The sequence below is a fragment of the Rhopalosiphum padi genome, chromosome 3 (assembly GCF_020882245.1).
Source record: "Rhopalosiphum padi isolate XX-2018 chromosome 3, ASM2088224v1, whole genome shotgun sequence".
NCBI classification, from domain to species: Eukaryota; Metazoa; Arthropoda; class Insecta; order Hemiptera; family Aphididae; genus Rhopalosiphum; species Rhopalosiphum padi.
In genome coordinates, this window is record NC_083599.1 from 22,574,141 (window position 1) to 22,594,284 (window position 20,144).

The 20,144-nt window shown below is 25.9% G+C and overlaps 1 long non-coding RNA gene across 1 annotated transcript; it reads right to left on the minus strand.

The window, feature by feature from the left end:
- Positions 1–13,753: 13,753 nt before the first annotated feature.
- Positions 13,754–18,925, minus strand: LOC132926564 (uncharacterized). Its single transcript, XR_009661472.1, has 4 exons — positions 18,019–18,925; positions 16,427–16,608; positions 14,035–14,169; positions 13,754–13,962 (listed from the first exon to the last, which is right to left on the minus strand). It is a non-coding gene; the product is annotated as an uncharacterized LOC132926564 (long non-coding RNA).
- Positions 18,926–20,144: the final 1,219 nt, after the last annotated feature.

Genomic DNA, 20,144 nt, shown 5'->3' on the forward strand with positions numbered 1-20,144 from the left:
ATAGTGTTGCTCATTGTAGTGATTTGAAAATTCGTAAAATGAAAACTGTATCATTATCGTAAACCATACGGATCTTTCCCAAGTGTTCGCTGAATCTTCACATCATGTGTGCCTACGCTATATTATGCACATATACATTTTCGTGGGCGATGGTGTGAAGGAGAAAATGGACATTTTTTGCGACTACTAAACAGCAACTTAGTAAGTTTGAGATTTGTGCTTGGAAATCTACTCTTAGAATGCTGTCGCACTGTTTTGCACTACATACCATACTATTTCATACTATACGTACACACGAATTGTGAAAACGGCTAGGTTTTATTTATTCGATGTGATCATAAGCATAACCGCACACGTTTTTATAGTACATTCATCTTATGATTATACAAATGTACATAAATTCTACCTAATTACAATTTATAATTTATCAACGCCAAACGTATAATAACATAAAACATTATATTACGAAAATACTTCGTTATTACAATACTAATTTCGTTGTAATAAAATTTATAAATATAGATACTTAAACATTTTAGTTAGATAGGTAGTAAAGTCACTTGGTAGGTTAAATATTTAAAATATTTGTCATCCACCACCAAATCGCGTAAGTACATACGAATCTAGGTCAAAATATCCAAGGACAAAATATCCAACAGATAAAATAAATAATAACACTAATAACCAAGGTTAAAATAACCAACGGATAGGATAAAATATCCAGATTAAAAAAAAAATATAAACAATCATATTATTTTTTATATAATAATATATTATCAGAGCGTGATTTTGATAATATAATACAAATAATTATAAAAATAATAATTAAATTTTAAAAAAAATATGTATGTAATAAACAATTTTTTTTAACATCCATCGACTCTTTGGATCATTTTTGTTTCGTCAATTACTTAGTTACGATATCCATGTACATTTTTTTTTGTAATTATCCGAATGTTTAGATTGTTTGATTATTTTTATGTGTTACTTACAAATTTTATATCTAATTGAGTAGTGAAAAAAAATAACTTAGTTTAGTACTCAATATAATTTATAATTAGCACTTGGCAACCATTAATGAAATCAAAAAAAAAAATGTTTTTTTTTTTAATAATTAATTATGTAATTTTTATTATTGCTTAAAGAAATTATTTAAAAAAAAATGGAATTCGGATAGTTTTTTCTATTCATTGGTTACTTTAATCCTGGATATTTTATACGTTGGAAATGTTGACCTTGTTTATTTAATACTGAATGATATTTTGTCCTTGAGTATTTCATCCAAATACTCGTATTTATATTTTATAAGCAGCCCATGTGGTCGATTACCTTTATGTTATTTCGTAATTTCTACGACGCACTTTACTACTATATAAATATAACTGTTAAGTGTTAGGTATTTACGACACCCTTCTCGCCAACCAATCTCCAACCACCCGCTGAGTGCAATACGATCCACTCGTGGTTAATACAGAATTGTACTAATAGTATGGCTAAGATTTTAAAATTCAAAATAATGTACCTATAAAAAGTACTTACATTTTTTTAAAATAAATTTTGAACCAAAAAAGAATTTTAGTATGACGGCATAATTTCAAATCTTCTGCTGGGAATTTTAATCTCCCCAAAAGAATATTATTCTCATTTATTTTCCTTCGTAAAATGTTTAGGTATGTTATAAAACGAGCATCACGTACATAGCTAGCTTTGAAAAAAAATATAATTTACTGATTTGTATCAGTATTCCAAAATACCATTAGACTTGACTTGTGAGTGACGTATGAGACATCCTAAAAAATGATTTCATCAGTTTGATAAATAACACGAAAGTACATTTTAGAACAAACCAACGGAAAATTTAAAAGAAATAAATAGAAGATTATACGTATTATTTATTTATTAGTTCTTGCGTATATATGTAAATAATTTTATACAGATCCAACAATATTAATTTAGTATGTCAAACACGTGCCTGCTGGCAACCTACGTAACAAAATTCTACAAGACTAATGACTATATACAGACTAGTGGTTCTTAACCGGAGGTTCGTGGACCCATGGGTAGACTATAAATGGATTACTCGGTAGTCCACGAAGTAGATTTTATTAAAATTATTATTGTTGTCTAAAATTCCGAACGGAGCAAAAAATGTATTCATTTTATAATAATCATTTTTCTTGGGGATTTTGAATTGGTACCTATTATGAATATAATTAAATTGTGTATGCCTGAATTGGAAGATACAATGGAATTTTCAAAATATTTAGATAAATATAATGCTATTGCCTATTGCCTTTTTATACCACGAACCTATTCACAACTTTCTACAGTTAGTTGATAATAATAATACCTATATGATAAAAATATTTACTATCTGGTTGTGTACATTTTCTAGAAATTATAATGGTCATAGGTAAACTCATATCATATCATATCATGTATGCATTTCAGTTTACTACTTTATTAACTATTAGGTAAGTATCTCGAAAGTTTAGTTATTTCGTTAAAAGTTTTTGTTAAGATAATATTGGGATAACGAATGAATATTTGTGAAGTTGTCTATAACAAAAATTAATGAAATTTTTTTTTCGTACTTCTTTAGTTTTCCAGTTTATACATAATGTATAATAAATTCCATTTAAAAATAATAAACATAAATATAGCTATAGTAAATTAAGGTTATTCAATTAAAAATTATATTAATGAATTTATCAAACTTAAAAGTGCAGTAGTTAATAATTTAGTAAACCAAAATAATTGACATTTATATAATTTCTAAAAAATAAGCGCTTCCAGAAACCAAAATAAAACTAAACGTTAATATTTTTGATAAGTGTTGAATATATTTTATATGATATATTACACACATAGTGATTAAATTTGAAAGATGGTCGTGATCTGTATAAAATATAATAGTAAAAAACAACAGGGGTCTAACAACAACTGGGGTTAAAAACACATGCTCGGTTTGTGCGTGTGCATGTGCATTGGTGCAACAAGAACTACTTGCTCGGTATGTATGACGTATAAGTGCTCGGAATGTGAGACATCGTTGTGGTCGAGACCTCCTAACGCGTAGTTTGGTTTAATGGAATTTACACGAGGAATAATATTGTTGTTGTTATACAGATTCGAGGTATTTCAACGACCGGCAGGCGAGTACGGCACTAAAATAGTCGTTGTTAAAACATAATAATATAACCTACCCGCAGTGGACCGACCGGAAAAATAATGTACAACGTAGTTTGAAACTATGACGTATAAAAACGCTCTCCCTATATAAGCGGTAGAGTTAACTCGTTAGTCCTTATACATATACGATATGCATTTAATATTATATATAGTATAATCTTTATTGATCATTTAAATTATTATACCCGCATAGACTTTATTATGTAGGTATATAATATTATATATATGTATAATATACAATTTCTATTAACGACTTGGAATTGTAAAACGTGCGCTAGGTTCTGTCAAAGTAATGTTTAATAAATTATAATATGTTTATGTTAATTTAACAATATAGGTACGGTCTTCGCATTAAAATGATATAGGCTTGAGAAACACGTACGCGAAGAATACGCATACCTGAATTTTAGGTGTTTCCTACATATAGGATGTTTCCCTACTTTATTTAGGCCCTCTCTTAATACAAGAAAAGTCACAAGTAATGTCAGTAAATTATGATTGATGTTTAGGTATTAATTTAATTACTTTTAATACAATTTATAATATTAATGTATACTTAATCAGTAATAAACTATTAACCATACCTGATGATAATGTAAAATAAAAATGTTTAATAGAAGACACCTTACTCAGATACATTATTAAATTTGTTCATTAGGTACTTCAAATCTAAATTAAAACCACCATTTCTTGTTTTTCATTTTAATTTTTTTTTATCATATATACTTTAGTCAAATTTACATTTTCTTTAGTAATTACATATAAAATACAGGCTACTGATTCAGGGGTGTTTTCAGGGGCCAATTATTGTCGGAAATTCCTCTTCAGGCACAGCTCAAACCATGCCTCAAGTTATTCAAATTCTAACGATCTTTGTGTTCAATGGCGATTTAGTCGTTGTCGTGTGACACATTTAGTATTCAACGCGCGAGCGCGTTTTATTGAATAATAAAAAAACAATTTATTGTTATACCGGTTTTTACGGAGATCGTGCATGATTAGTTATATAGTATCATTACTACCAATTTATTACAAATCTATTTTCCAGCTATTTAAACTGGTTAGAGAAAGCTGGAAGGATTGTTATTGCATCACCACATCTATTTGAAAGTACTGGTTTATAAAAATGAAGAAATAAAAACTATTGGTTTGATATTCGATATCGATAAATCAACATTTTCACGAAAACATATGGGCTCTAGATATGGAGTCATAAACATGGGTTACGAGCATGAAGTTGGCCTCCCCAACACAGCCAATAAATTAAAAATAATTTATCAAGTTTGCAAAAACATTTCAGTTTTGCAAACCATACTGATTTAGATTTCCCAGACTGGTATAAAAAATATAATATTAGAGGGGGGAGTAATTTCCTGCAGCCCCCTCATATGTAGCTAATGACTTCATAATGGTAACAACATTTTACAAATTGATTTTCAAAATTTTCAAATCATTTCCCAACACGTATAAAAAATAAGATCGAGGGATGGCAAATACTCGCAGCCTCCAATCTCTTTTCAAATACAGAATTTAAAATAATACCAACATTTTGAAAATAATTTTCAAATTGCAATTTGGTTTTCAGAATTTGAAAATCAATTCCCGACATGGTATAAAAAAATAAGTTGATTTTAAAATTTTACAAATATAATATATAGTTGACAACAAACCTATTTAGAATTTTGAGTTCAAACTAATACCAAATGTCAGTACTTGTAAATTCTATATAGTTAATGTTTTCAGATATAATCTCGGAATTCTAAATAGTAGTACCAAGAACAAGAATTTCTAACTAAAGTATTTAAATATTAAAAAGTAAATTTAAAATAAATAAAATTGGAAGATTTCAAAACCGTAATTTATTTATACTTAAAATAGTCTGTATCTAAAAAGGGGACATGATATTATTTCTTTTACACCGGGCTGGTAAATGATTTTGAAAACTAATTTGCAAATATTTGCAAGCTATTTGCAAAATATTGATACAATTTTAAAGGTTATAGAGAGGGGCTGCGCAAAGTCCTCACCACCATCAATATTATTATTTAATATCAGATGAAGGAATGCTTTGCCAAATTTTAAATACCAGTTTGCAAAATATTCGCGAATTATTTTCAAATAAATTGGTCGTAGTAGGGTGAACCAACTTCACGCGCGTTAATGGATTGTCCTTGAAAAATAACACTAATTATACCAACCGTATTATACATATAACCGGGGCTCGGGATTTATAGTACTTAAAATCATTAAAATAAGCACTCAAATAAGCATTTAAAAACTTAAATTTGTGCAAAAATACTTAATAATAAAAAAAAACTTTCTTTTTACACGATAAAGTAGGTACTAGACATAATTTGTAACTGCGCTAAAAATAATATCATTAAAGAAAAACCATTAAACTAAAAATAATAAATAAATCTTTGTATTATAAAAAAAATCATCTTCACTTTCGAGACATTTTGTCTTATTTTTTATAGATTTTCCAAGGGATTTTCTGAAAAAAAACCATAAAAAGTAGAATAACTAGTCAAAAAATCAAAAATAATCAGAAAAGCTGGAAATAAGCATCTTTTTAAAAAACTGTTGAAAAAAGCAAAAAAAAAGCACTTAAATTTCATAACTGAACGTGTTGTAACATGACATACACTTCCATAGCACTCTGCTACATTTTAAGTCAATCCATAAAAATAAGCAAATGCTTTAAGTCCCGAGCCCTGCATATAACTATTGTTAATTGGTAGGTATTTAATTTATATATATAAGCATGGTGAAACCATATTAGGAAAAATGGTGTGTAATTTTTATTAGCATTCACTGGCAATTCCAGTATTATCGTATTTCATTTAAAATGATTGTGTAAATGTAAATATAAGGATTTCTACAACATATTCGATAAACCTGTTTCAATCATATATCTGTACCTCAAAACGGACCTAAACATATTATATTAGCATATTTCAGAATATTCGTCGTGAATATTCACGACATAACAATTTTTTGAAAGTTATTTAGAAAAATTATTAGGTCTTAAGTATCGTTCACACAGTCAAATATTTGAAGAAATGAATGAATGAATGTTTGAATAACGGGACTCTATAATTTATATGCATGTAAGCTGTGAATCCGATTTAATAACGAACTAAACGAGTAAATCTTTATATTCGACACCCATGTACCACATACAATAATCTACAAACATTGTCATAATAATATTTGGATACGTTAATAACTATACTACACTAATACACTATCCGTCAATGGCAATGCGGTGACTGGCCGGTTTTATATTAAACTAATAACTATAAAGAGTTATGAGTTATGACCAATTATTAAACATTTAGTCATAGGCGTACGCAGACTTTAAAAGCGGGTAGTGCCCATATTTATCATTGGCCTTCTGATCTCTGATCAACCATTAAATAACCCCCTTTTCTTACATAGTTCGATATAATTTTAAGTATATTATTTTAAATACTTTATATTGAACAGTTACTAGTAAATTAAAATAAAGTATAATTATCTAATAAGTATAGTAATTATAAATTACATAGCGATAGCTATAAATCATAAATGTATTTTATGTACTTAGAGAGACATTCGTCTATTACCCATATTATTGAATTCATATATTTATTTATTTCAGCCAAAAATTAATTATAATTATATGATACAATAAGTAAATTATTACATTAAGAATACATTAATAATAGCTGATACGTATACCAACTGAGCTAAGCTCGTATCTGGTATACGGAGTTCTTATAGATTATAATTCTTATAGTAGTAAAAAATGTTTAAAAAGGATATACTTATACAATATCATATATTCATATATTACCTACTGCATTTAAATCTACCTTCGATACCATTTCCTGTTCTGTGAAAAGCAGTAATAATGACTCCAAAGTTTATTATGACTCATTGTACTGCATAATTTGTTTTTTTAAATTTGTTTTTTACTATGGCTAATTTTAAAAAAACGCGTTCACACGTACAGCTAGTTACATGCAGGTATGATTGTAAACATTTTTAAAGCTTTAAAAACACAAGTATATATTGTGGAATTTCCAGTTATTTTCAACCAATGAATTCATTCATAAAAAATTCACTAATAACACCGTTTAGTTGCATAACATTTTGATAATGTTTTATTTTTTTTAGTTTCAGTTCAGTAAATAAATCTTACTCTGAAACCTTGGAAAATGTTAACAACATTCTTTTAGTATTTTGAGTTATAGTTATATTCATATTTAACATGCATGCCTAGCATCAACCAAGACGCTTCAGCTCATGAAAAATCACAGGGCGTGCCTGGGCACGCTCGGCATGTCCTGTGCGCATGCCTATGCTTTTAGTTATTGATTTTTCAGTCCTTTTGTTTCCCCTTTTACAAATCGGTAGTGTAACAGTAGCGCTACGGTAATATTGCGGAGACATATACATTTAAAATACAATAACCAATAAAATAATATATTTATTATATAATATTATACACCTTGATAACGAACATCACTCTTGATGGAAAAACGTTGTTATAATCATTTTTCAATAATTGATCAGTTCGAATTCGTTTCATAATGTTAATATTCCTGTTAAAAAGAAAAACCATTTCATCGAAATAATAACATATATCCATGATAATCAAGACATAATAATCTATTAAAAATAATAGTGCAAGTGTCCACATGCACTTAGGTATTCAATGTTCTGTTGGATATTATCATTTCGAATCATTAAGAACTTAAGGCACCTCAAACCCAATCAATTTTTATCGGAATGCAAAACAAAAATATAATTATAGTTCCTATGATTCTATTTAAAAATAGAAGGAAGTTAAAGTTTGTAAACAAGTTTACTTCGATTAGATCATATTTGTCTTTATCAGTAATTACTAATTATAAATGTACTTAATTAAAACATCGATCTTATTTTTGTAACACAATATAGATGAAAATATACCTAAGCATCTCAAGTACTGCGGTTTGTAAATATAACTCCGGCATACACCGACGATAAGAAACTGTTAGATACCAATTAGGTATATAAAGTTGCATTTACTAAATTTATCAGGGGTAATTGAGTGAAAAACTCTTGGATGAAATATTGAATGTAAATTAATTTAAAATGTATTTAAAAGACGTACACGTAACCCGGTTTTCAGTCAAAAACATGTCTTACAAGAAAAAATTTTCACTCCTCGTATAGCCATCCAATTTCAATTTTTTACTGAAAATAGAATGACTTCTTACAAGGTGTAATGAATTTCGATTTTCAAAAGTTCTATTTCCAAACCATACATATAAAACAATTAAGTATGTTATTTGAACAAAATTATTTTAGGTTTCTGGTTTTAATAATTTAAAAAAATATATAATTATGACTTAAGACTTTTGAAAAAAAAATTAACGTGAAGTAACCTTTTTAGTTGCCATATGGCCGGATCCAGGGGAAATGACCCGGGGCACTTGCCCCGGAAGTCTTGTCGGGGAGCGCCAAATTACCAAATAACAGTGGCATCATAGAAGGGGACTGAATTATAAGCGAGCGCTAATTTTATACTTTGCTGATGCGGGTAAACAAATGCTAGATCCGAGCCTAGCCATCGATATTATTAAACAAAATTAAAAACTAAAAACGTGCAATTACAATTATTATGAATATTGAAAATTATAAATCTTCTCTAATTATATTTACAGTCATGATTTTTGTGGTTTAATATTTACTTTTACCCTTTATGATACAAACTCGATTGCCAAAATTACATTTATGTTGGTTATTTTTCTAAATTTTAATTTTACTTGAAGTACTATCAGTTACCACACCAGAATAATTTGATTCTCCCACATACCCGTATACCACTTCTCGCGGAATAGAAATAAGATATACATAATAAGAACAGCTGCTTACATGCATAAACAATATCATATAGAATCATTGTTTTTTGTTAATTATATGCATATTCGACATTTTTAGAACATTTACGTACGTATTTATCTATTTAAGGTAAAATTACTAAAGATATAAATTTCTTATTTTTGAACAATTTAACCTAATAAAATATTATTTTAGAAATAATTTACCGATACACAAAGCAAATTATACATTTTACATATTATGTAATTGAATATTTATATTAATTTGTATAATAAACGGATAAGTACCTAAAATTGAATACCTACAACAGTTTTTAATTTATTGTTTTATATAGACACTAAATTGTATTTAGGTATTTTGGAATAAATGGACACAACGTTTTATTATATCTGTTATCTTATTATTTTTTATAGTTTAAATAATTATTAGTTTTTACCATGTTGAGCCAGAAGAAACGTAGATTGTATTTTTACCAGTTCTAATAACAGCAGTGTTATTTATTATTATATTATGAAATATGGAATTATATTTTTTTTTTTATCATAAAGATCTTTTCTTAATACTATTATTTTATACATTCTACTAAATTGTTGAATCATAGAGCTGTAGATTTTACAATATACATTTTTCATTCCTCAAAATCGTTTTGTTCGCTGTGATTTATATTTAGTGTTTTTTGTGCAATTTAACTATCAATTGACAATTAAACTGTATTATACTACTAGATATCTGCCTAACCCTCGTTACCATGTTTTCGTAGTCTTGTGTACACACACCCACACACACGCGCACGCACACTCTTACACTTGCAGCACACATTTTTGCACAACAAACATAATATTATGAAATATCAACACATCATGCAGTTATCGACAGTATTTGCCCGGCAATTCCGACCACTGCTGTTCGAACTGCTACACAACTCTAGGTACCTACTCAGTAATCGCCCAGCTATTCCTCATTTTATTTTATGCTCTAGATGACGTTAGTAGTGCAATAGACATTTGGTGTCTGGACGGGAGTACTGCCGTATTACGCTCCCGCCCCATCCAAATACTAAATACACGCACAGCAAACGAATTGCGTCCTGATAATGTTCAACAACTGCACTAATCGAGTCCGATGAAATTTATATGACTATACTAATTATTGCATTCGATTTCAATGTCGATATGCCCATTTGACAATTCCCCAAATGTACCTATTAATTTTGATGGCTTCTCATAGGGATCGTATATATTGCACAAAGGCGCAATTTGAGTTTTAAATTTGGGGAGCTATTATAATTTACATGTAAGTCGTACTGTATGTATGCTTCCTAAGATATATAAAGGTGGAAGGGGATATGTACAAACCATTTTGGGGGAGGCTTAGCCCCCCAGAGCCCCCTTAAATTGCGCTTATACTATTGCAGCCTTAGGTTTTAAATGATTGCTTAACTTTTTTCTATTTAATATTTGAACAGAAAATCTTGCATTGTTGTGTATAGGTACACTAGCACGTTTAATATTTCATTTTAAATTCTGAACGGAGTGATGAATGTATTGATTTTACAATGATGTGTGTTTATTTATGTGTCTGTCATCACGTTTTGGAGTAGTAATAGTGCTTTGATTTTTGACTTCAGCCCCTCTTTGAAAAGGAAAATGAATCTAGTTAGTACTTTGGGTGGTCAAAAGTAAAAAATTTCTAGTGGATTTCAAAACCGTCAGGAAAACCCTAAAAAACTAACGGAAAAACAGAAATTTTTACACAAAACTAGTTTTTGTCAAAATCTTGCTATAACTCAAAAAAGAACCATTATAAATACTTTTTCATAAAATGTTTATATTAATGTTATCTATTTACGATTAAAATTTCAATATATTTAAAAATTTTATAAGCTATTTATAGACCATTGAAATTTTCGATATTTTTAAATTTTTTTTTTTTGAAATCTAGTACATCATAATAATATGTAGACAAGAGACATGATATATAATACATAAGACTAAATTGCAGGATTCTGAACGGATATGATTTGTCAGTCTAGGAAAACAAGTAGGGTATTATTAACTAGGTAGGTATATTTAAATTGTAATATATCGTTTTTTTACACGATTTCGTAAAAAAATAAATTTCATACGCTCATAAAATTTTTTCTATATTGACGCTGGAGTTTTTTTTACAGTTATTTGAAGAAAAAGTTATGGAGAACCTTGTGTTGGATTTTTTAATCTTAGATATAAATTACAAAAATTTTATGAATTTTCAACTTCAAAACTCCTTGTAGCAAATTATCGCGATTTTGATATATTTCGTAAACATTTTAACTTTTAATGCTTGAGTGAGTTATAAAAAAAAATTGTGACTAACGATTTTTGATTTTTTTTTACTACAATAAGAACAACTTATAATAACCCTTGTATTAAATTTTAAAGATTTTTGGAAAGCCAAATTTTTTTTATCTGCATTTCAAGAAAAAAAATTTAAAAATATCGAAAATTGCAATGGTCTATACATAGTTTATAAATATTCTAAATATTTTGAAAATTTAATCGTAAATAGATAATGCTAAAATAAACATTTTGTGAAAATTTCAAGTAATTACAATGATTCGTTTTTGAGATACAGCAAAATCAAAAACTCGATTTTGTCGAAAAGTGGTTATGCGTAAAAATTCCTGTTTCCGTTACTTTTTCAGAGTTTTTCCTGGCGTTTTTGAAAACTACTGGAAATAAAGTACCAACTAGATTCAATTTGCTTTTCAAAGAGGGGCTGAAGTCAAAAATCAAAGCACTATTACTACTCCAAAACGTGATGACAAATACAATAATAATAAAAAAAAACACACATCATTGTAAAATCAATACACTCATCACTCCGTTCAGAATCTAAAAGAAGTTTTGATTATAAAAAACATTTTTTAATCATTTTAAACAGTTGTTTTAATTTTAAACCATTTTACTAATTTTTATATTTTTTTACATAATTGTATGCAATAAAAAACATTCAAAAAAATTTATATAATTTTTATATTTCAATATTTTTAAAAATTATATTAAATATTATACATTTTTCTTGAGGAAATTAGATACCGACTGTTTTTAAGGAGTTCAATGTAGACAATTTCTATATATATATATATATATATAGGAATCATGTAAATGTGTGCATAGTAAGTGATCATCTTTTTAATTTTCATATTCAATTAATTAGGTATATTTAATATTTTTAAAATATTTTTTACTTTGGTAGTTTTTTCGGGATTTCTAACCACCGTATACATAGATTTCATGGTTTTTAAAATTTTATTCACATATAGATACATAAAAGTCATAATTCTCATATAGATTATTGATTATATATTCATATATTTTTACAAATTATACGAATCCAAATAAAAATTTAAAAAGAAAAAGATATTCATGTATGCTGTATCAGATAATCGGGACGCAATTCGTATGCCATTTATCGCAATTTTATATCGGGACGCAATTCGTTTGCAAGTTGCCACCAATACACAGGTTAGGTTAAGTTAATTCATAATATAATTATTATCATGGGTTAATAATTCATGTAAAAATTATAATATCTAATAGTTTTACCAAAATTGTTTTTAATTTTTTTTTATTTAGTATTTTGTTATTATTGTTGAATATTCTTATTTTATACTTGTAACGATTAGTAAATAGATAAAAATTAATAAAAAAAAACTAATATAAATTACCCAAAAATGTTTTATTTTGATTCAAACAATGAAATATTATAAGGAAAATTTGTCCATTTTAATATAATAAATTATAGTAATGAGTAATGATATACACTTACATTTTAATTTTACACTATTAAATTTTAATTATTTTTAAGACACTTAGTAAAGATAGTAAGATAATATAATATGAATGTACAATTTACCATCATACATATTCAATTAACGTTTAGTTATTACTAATTTTTTATTAGTTAATACTAAATTAAAGTTAAGCATCTATTAAGTACTTTACTAATAAGTATGTACCAAAGTAGCTCTCATTCTTTCAATATATGAAAAAAAATCAAATCAAAATTACTGTAACTTGTTGAAGACATTAATGGCTATAAAAATTTTAATTTGCCTGAACGCACTCACATATAATTATGGTTAGGTACTTGATTAAACAACGCTTAAAAATTTACCAATTCCAAGCATGTTTTGATTATGTTCAAACTAATAGTACTTTATCGAATCATAATTCTTATGCTGTTGTTCAATATCAAGTGTTCAAAAACATAATATGTGCCGTGTGGTAAACCAGTGAAATTTACCAACTTACTAGACAGTACATAAATAAATATATATATAATAACAATAAGTATAACGACTTACTTCTTGTAGGTTTATTTGTTTTGTGTTTATTCAAATATACTGTCTTATCTCTCCAATTTGTTTATGAAAGGGAAATTTGTTCTCAGATAACAAGTTAGAGGAATGTATCTTGTCATCTCCATACTAATTTGTAATGATACCTATTAAATATTTTATATTGTTTGACCAATCAAATGAATAATTATTCAAAACTTCAAAACAAATATTACTTTAATTTGTGTTAATTAACATTTACAAGATGTATTGAATTTATACATTCATAAAACTTATTTAACTTCGCGATTTCTGGTAATATTATTTTTATATACTCAATAAAAATTCATGATTTTATACAGAATCTTTATTTATTTTATTGAATGTCTTTTTTATACATAAAATATTAAAATATTAAACTTAATTATGTATAATATATTAAAATTTCATTTTAAGAATATACTCATTTATTGAGAACTGTGGTTCTTCCTGTATTTTTTTACGTAGCAAAAAGTTTAAATCATATTCTGAATTTACTGCATAGTAAACATTGGCTGACATTGGCAAGATCATTTCTGAAATATCGGTAACAAAAAATTAATTCAGTTAAGAATAATTTCATGAAAAATAATAATAATTATACAAACCTTTATCAGGTAAGACGTGAGACAGAGTATAGTTTTCTGGATCATCATCGATACAAAATTTCAGCAAAGCATTTTTAATCACTTGTGGTGTTCGTTCATTGTTACTTATCATAATACTTTTGTATACAGCGGTCCCTAAAATATGTTAGGATAATAAAAGTTTAAAATTATTTTTTTTAATATTCTAACTGCAACTTTTATTTTTTTTTTAATTTTATATTTTATAACAAACAAATTTTGGGAATAATTAAAATAAATGATAATTTTTTTAAATTTAATCCGTTCCAAGTTAAGTGGGTTACATTTAGTTAATTTAAAATGTCAGATTTCTATAAATTAAAAATTTATCTTAAAAGAAAGAAAAACATTTTTGTATGACCTTAATTCTAATCTACATTATATTTTAAATGTAAACTAGATTTTAAAATTATTTAAATAGTTTGGTATTCTAATATATATATAACTTTATAAATTATAACTATTCAAAATTAAACGATTATAGTATTATTATCATTATATTTAGTATTTACATGCAACTTAATAATACAATTTAATTTAACATTTTTTCATACCATCAGTCTCGACACTATCAGCATCAACCATTATTCGAATAATATAAAAATCAGATAAATTGTTAACACTATTTTTAATTAAAATATTAATGTTATTACTTCCATTTAGTGACATGTCAAAAGATTGAAAATAATAGTTACTTGATGAAAAACATATAATGTAATGAATATTGCAACTCAAAAAATTATAAATTTTGTATGATTAATGTTCTTTGTAGTAATGAAATTATCAGGTTTATGCTAGTCAGTAGTCGGTCCAAAGTGTTGATTAAATATTAATTTTGTATACAATACAAATACAACATTATAGGGTGAACAAAAATAACTAATAGATATAATTATGTAGTAACTTTCAATCTTTTTGTATTTTTTATTGTTATTCTAAATATAGTTATAATATGAAAATTGATAGTTAAATAAAAGAAAATCTAATATTGATGATAACAAGTTATAACATAATTAGCTAATTACTACATGTATTAGATATTTTTGTGACATTCTATAGACTAAACAAATATTATAGTCCAAAGTTTTAGTTGATAATAAAATATAATTAAAATTAAATAAATATTTCAAAAGTAGTATATCACTCATTTTAGATTCTGAACAGAGTGATGAATGTATTGATTTTACAATGATGTGTTTTTTTTTTTTTATTTTTTTTTTTTTTGTGTCTGTCATCACTTTTTGGAGTAGTAATAATGCTTCGATTTTTGACTTCAGCCCCTCTTTGAAAAGGAAAATTCATCTAGTTGGTACTTTGGGGGGTCAAAAGTAAAAAATTTCCAATGTTTTTCAAAAGCGTCGGGAAAAACCCTGAAAAAATTACGGAAAAACGGGAACTTTTACGCATAACCACTTTTTGACAAAATAGATTTTTTGATTTTGCTGTAACTCAAAAACGAATCATTGTAAATACTTGAAATTTTCACCAAATGTTTATATTAGCGTTATCTATTTACAATTAAATTTTCAAAATATCTAGAATTTTTTTAAGGTACTTATAGACAATTGAAATGTTTGACTTTTTTAAGTTTTTTTTCTTAAAATGCCGATAAAAAAAATTTGGCTATCTAAAAAATCTTTAAAATTTAATACAAGGTTTATTATAAGTTGAACTTATCGTAGTAAAAAACAATCAGTAAAACAATTAGTCTCAATTTTTGTTTATAAGCATTTAAAGTTCAAATATTTACGAAATATATCAAAATCGCGAAAATTTGCAAGGAATTTTGAAGTTGAAAATTCATAAAATTTTTGTGATTTATACTTAAGGTTCAAAAATCCAATACAAGGTTATCCATAAGTTTTCCTACAAGTAACTGTAAAAAAAAATTCCAGCGTCAATATAGAAAACATTTTTGGAGCGTATGAAATTTAATTTTTTACGAAATCGTGTAAAATAACGATATACTCGTATTACAATTTAAATATAAGTAATAATAATATAATATATCCAACTAATTATCATTGACTGACAAATCATCTCCGTTCAGAATCGTTTTTCGTATACAATGTTACCCGTCATTGCATTCAAATTTAACACATCCACACGACCAGGACTCTCCATCTCTACTATACAGCAGAGTGATACCCACTTTTTTAAAATAATTTTAAGACTACATTTATTAGTATTATGTTATGTTTTTAATCTAATAATATAATTATATTTAATATAATTTTAGTATAAGAGTATTGCACATTTTTATTTCTATATTTTTAATTCCAGTGTCCGGTATTCAATCAAGTCAGTAATCAAATTATGAAATACTAACTTAACTGACAATTATACAATCACATAAATAAATTAATTTTCATACTTTATTCCTCATGATCATCATTGCTTTAACAAAGACCAAATTATTATTCAATTTTGTAGATCTTATCTTTCTGAAACTAATGGAATAGATGTATGCACTGAACAATACGTTATTGAGTAGTCCATGTTAGTCAATATCATGCATTGGTATTCTTGTTTATCCGGAAGCTTTCTTTTGTAGATCTATAACAAACAAACAAACAAATGTTAATAAACACATAATCCTTTGGACTTCCAAAACTTCTAATGAGTATTATTTATTTACTTATTATACCACATTAGAGAGCAAATAGTATATTAAAAATAATTATAATGAATAAAATACATAGTTTAACATGATATGAAACTAAAAACCAAAGTAATTAAGTACAGTAATATTGTTTAGTATTTAAAAATAAACATTTCAGTACATAAATTATATGATATATTGTTCTTTAAGATAGTTTAATTATTATGATTAATATCAAATTGAGATAAAAATTTACATAAAGTAGCAGATGGTTAATCGGAGAGTAATGAAAATGATATTGCCTTTGAAGTAGGTACCTACATCGAATAAAATAGGTGATGTTAAAGGTATAGATGGAACATAAAAATGTATATTATTAAATATTTTGGACAATTAATGTTATTCAACAAATAATAAATCCATTTTATAACAATAAATGTTTAGAATAAAGAGTAAACATACCAGTCACTAAGTATTAAGTAATAAAGCAGTAAAGTAGTTTGGTTTATTATCTTAATGTAAATTATACATTTATATATATTACATTTTGTATGTTACATTTTATATATATTGATTTTATTTAATTAATTTCTTCACTATAAATATATAAATAGTAATGGAAGATAATACAATAGATTCATATTGAAATGTTAACTAAACCAAAGTAAAATACAATGTAATATATATTAGGACTGTAATAGATTATCTATAGTTAAAATCTCCATAATTTTTCATCTGTGTCATAATATAACTAATAGTTATTTTGGGTTCAATTAAAACATTTAAAACTTAACTACTATGATTATAATAGTAAATAAGTATTAAATATGTATTTAAATTAATTCCCCTTGTTATTAAGGTCAAGTTATTTAGGTCCACTTACACATACTTGTGTTGTAGTATGAATTAAGTGCTAAACAAAATATGCTACAAATAAAACATACTATATAATACAATATATTTTCACACATAAAACATAAAATGTTTCTGATAAAATATTCCATTGAATTCTTATTCTTAATAAATTATTATTTAATACTAGGAAGTGTGGGTCATACAAAGCTAAAAAAAAGTGCAAGTATTGAGTCGCAAAAAATGCTAGGCCTTGTGCAGGGGCCCTGCTCGACCTTCTTCGCGCCTGTACCGATTATTACTCTATAGTCTCTATTTATCTTATGGAGAAAAATCAAATCAAAACAGACAAAAACATACAAACTTTTAAATATGAATTAATAATTATTATGATTTGACAGCAACTTTATAAGATAATTTTAATGTAATAATGTATCTCTTAAGTTAGTTCAGATTTATCATTAACAATAATACATCATAATGATTGGCGATTGCAAGACTGAAAAACTTACATGATCTGTGTTATGAATGTTTGAACATGATTGTTGTAACTTGTATGAAGTAGTGACATCAGTTCCACTCTGTTTGTTCAATAGTCTTATTCTTCCTTAATTTTGTTATTGTTGTACCTAAAAAAAATTATATTTAATAAAATAAAATCTAAATTTTAGATATGTAGTAATTACTATATGTTTGGCTTGCGAAAACCACAGCTAAGACAAACCAAATTTATAATTTGTATTATGAAACGCGATAGTTAACTTATTTCCAAGAACTACTTGGAAAAAATAAAATAAATTGAATTGAGTTATATAGTAATACTATAATCACAAAATAAGGCGATAATATATATTACCTAAGTAGATAATAAGCATTTTAAATACCTAATTAACCTCGATTACAATGTCTGAAATTTGAATTCACCTAAAAACCGATTACCTACCCGAATAAAAATTACACTCACAATCCATTATCAATTTATCACGATTTACTAAATTTTGTTTATCGACAAAGCTAATTTTCTTTAGTTTTTGAAAACTACTTTAAAATTCGTTGACCATTTAGATGAAGTCTTCATAACATTTTTTTATCAATAAGTATTGTGCATTTATACCTACTTTTCGTTGCTTCAGTCGTTGGTTCAAAACGATTGTTAAGTCTATAATACTTTTTACAATTGTTGCTTATGAATTTATATGAAAGGCATGACGTGTGGCCGTAAATAATATACATGCTTATATCTTTAAATATAATTGAATTCTAATACCTATTGGCTATGATATTATACTATTTTAAAAAAATTTTAATGTTAGCCATGTTAGGTATGACATAAAATGGTTAAATTAAAGCTTATATATTTTAATCACCAATCTAATAATATTAGTGATAAATAATAAACATTTAAGCATATATTACACTATTTCCATAACAAAATTAATTTTACAAAATATTTCGCAATTTAAAATTAGTTACGTTTACTTGTAGTGATACTTAAAGTTGTTTAGTAATGTATCGATATTATTATTATTATTATTAAACAATGATTAATTTTGTATGATATTTTTTTTAAATAAATTACTAATTGATTAGCATTAATTGTAAATAAACTTTATATTAATATAATGATCTATTATTTCATTTTAACTTATTTATTAAATTAAAACTATAATTTTTAATATATACATGGTAGGTTTATAATTATTTTATATTATAGAGCTCATATAAAGTATAACTCCTATTAATTATTTTTTTAACTAACACATTTTAGATTTTTAGGATTACTATAATTATAAAATAGTCAAGAATATTTGTCTTAATAAACTAAATAAAAATATAGTCATTAATTAAAACTGTTAAATATACTCATTATTATTATATTTTTGTTAGTTATAATAGTTGTATTGTTCTCTTGTACATTTTCTTAGAATTCACTCATTTGGTCAAAAAATTTAGAAACAACAATGATCCATAGTCGTCTAATACAAATTTTTAATGAAAGCATTTATCACAAATATTCCTATACAAACTAATGATATCATTAAAATGTGTACACTAACAACACATGATAACAACCTTGTTATTAACTCTGCTGTTAATAAGTATATTTAAATACAATTTATTGTAAATAATATATATTTATTCCCCTTTTATAATTTGTGTGCAATTTAACATTAATTTTATGAGGTATTAGCAAATCATTGTTTAGTTATGTATAATGAATGACTATTATAACCAGGCGGTTAACTAATGATAATCGCCTAACACCTTAACACCAGCGACTGATCACTGAGCACAGATAGTGGGTCAACATACACTAAATAGAATATAATTGTGCAGATTAAATTATTCTTTATAACAAAATCTAAAATATTTAGTATAATATACTGAGGTAAATAAAAATGAACATCTCCTCGGCATGAGTAAATCTCATATCTAACACCGTGTTGACTGGTTAGTTACAAAATTACATGCCAACCTGTGTGATGAAACAATTTTCATAGATTATTAAATATATTTAGTCTTAATATGCCATGATTATTATTATATTAAGCAAATGATAGAACTAATAATAATCCGTGAATCAGTTATAAAAACATTACTTCCTAGTTGTTTGTATATTTCCCGCTATTAACCATCT